The sequence below is a fragment of the Propithecus coquereli genome, unplaced genomic scaffold, assembly GCF_000956105.1.
Source record: "Propithecus coquereli isolate 6110/MARCELLA unplaced genomic scaffold, Pcoq_1.0 Scaffold27, whole genome shotgun sequence".
Classification (NCBI taxonomy): domain Eukaryota; kingdom Metazoa; phylum Chordata; class Mammalia; order Primates; family Indriidae; genus Propithecus; species Propithecus coquereli.
The window spans coordinates 8,801,226-8,803,370 of NW_012148285.1; the positions used below are offsets into that span (position 1 = coordinate 8,801,226).

A 2,145-nucleotide genomic window follows, 5' to 3' on the forward strand; every position below is an offset into this window, starting at 1 on the left:
ATCAACCACCAACAATTTTTAATTTAAAGGAAGAAATCAAAGCACTAACTTATTTTGTTCAGTAAAGAGAAGCCAACCAATCTGGAAACCTCATCTACTGAAGCAAATAGCTTTGTTGAGCTTTCCTGGTATGAAGTTACGAGGGTCCTAGCAATTTGTAAACACTAACAAGGCAAAGACAAGGGGCAGGCATTTCAAGGTGAGCACCAACCTCAAATTCCTCATCTGTAAAATGAGAGGGTTGGGCATATTTCTAAAGTTCCTTTCATGTCTTTTCAATCTTTCTACAAAAGCTAAGAAAAAAAATAGTATATGACAATGCTGTATACCTATATATTCCAAAATGACATTTGTACTCAATTCAAGGGAACTCTTCTTCATTTTAATGTCACATCAAGCTGCTTCCCTCTCTGAGCAGCTTGCAAACCCCCCACTAGGCACCTGTGCCCTTTTCCAAAGTGAAAAAGAAACCCAGGGACCTCAGTAGGGCAAGCTCATCATCCTGTTACAAAGCACAGAGTTTTAGAACCTTCAAGTACACCACCTTATACTTACCTCTAAAAAGAAAAAAGTAACTCTGAGAAAGTTACTGAGAAAGTATTCTTATATTCTAAAAAACCTGCACTATCATCTTCGAAGTAGAGGCAGAATCTCCAAATTACTGGCCAAAAATTGAGGGATAAACTTATTGCTGCAAATATTAAAATTACAAACATCTAATATCCAGAGGAAAATGTGGGGGTGGAGATGGGGTGGGAAAGTGTGTTTTTGTACAAATACTACCTAACAGTTCCTGGGAAGTAATACTATGTGTCACACACAATTTATGTCAGAGACACAGAAGTATGATGGAATGTGAAAGAGAACGCACAAATGACAGTTTGTTGATGTTTGCTATAAACCCACTGACTAAGGCCCAGGAAGTTTAGAGAGCAGGGAAAAAGTAAAGTTCTTACTAATCAAATCTCCTTTACTCATTTTACCTTCAACAAACTCAAGCCAGTCACATTGAACAAGTCCAAAATCCCATCTCCTGGATCCAAAATCCTTCAAGTCAGATTTTTAGATATTACTTATTATTCACAGCAGGGTCTGGGCAGCACTGCAAAATCAAACACCAATAGTTCTGCAGTATAATGAAGAAAGAAAAGAGGCACCTTAAGTGGGCTAAAGACCATAGGCAGCCTCTTGTTACTTCAGGTCAAATGAATACATCTGGTAACAAAATGTATGAAACTCTTTCAGTGTTTCAGTCCTCTCTGTGACTTTGGAATTATAGATATGGGATTGTGGACCTGCAGTAATTTTCTTCCCAGTAGAAATGATGGTAAGATATCCTCTTGACTAAACTATGCTGCCAGGTAACAGGATAAGAAATTTTGTGCGTTTTTATGCTGCAAAACACTTTTAGAATAACTGAAATGTACAGCCATACAATAGAGTAACTGGTACTTTTAAAAACAATGCTGTAGAATATGTAATGACATGAAAAGACGCTTGCTCACAAAGGTGAGAAAAAGCAGTTTAGGAAATACTGTCACTGCTTGATCCCATTTTTAGCTTAAAAAAAGGGGCAGACATGTACATTCACCAGAGAATACAAATCAAAACAGAGTGATTATATATGGCTGATAAAACTATCAAGATTCTTTTTTAAAAAACATATTTTTGCTTATCTGTATTTTCTCTATTTTCTATAGTGAATATCTAATACTTTTATATAGAAAAAAACACAAAATTCACTTATAAATGGAAAAACCCAACCGGAATTAGAAACACTACTTGAAAGTTCTTACCTCCGATGATACAGATAAATTACAGGAAAATAAAAGAAGTGTTTCTGTTTTCTGCATTTCCCCTGGTTCCACCAACAGTTAATTGCCACAAACAACACCTGCAGAGTCAAAACAGATTTTCAGATGACTATGAATAACAACTGAAAATTACCAAGATTCAAAAGATGAAATTATAAAAATGGTACTCCTCCTCTCTCACTGAAACAGAAAGTATGAAAAAAACTGTTTTGAGCTTTCAAAGAAGGTCATCATTTACCACTAAAACAAAAATGAAAGACATACTCTTATCTATAGTGTCCAGCTAAGACTTGAAGTCTGGCCCGAAGGAAAATTATTTGCTATGTATTTA

The 2,145-nt window shown here is 35.7% G+C and overlaps 1 protein-coding gene across 1 annotated transcript in view; it reads right to left on the reverse strand.

Moving 5' to 3' along the window:
* The window catches only part of TXNDC11 (thioredoxin domain containing 11), a 92,186-nt gene that overhangs the window by 67,558 nt on the left and 22,483 nt on the right, over positions 1–2,145 (reverse strand). The gene's annotated exons all lie outside the window — the stretch shown is intronic.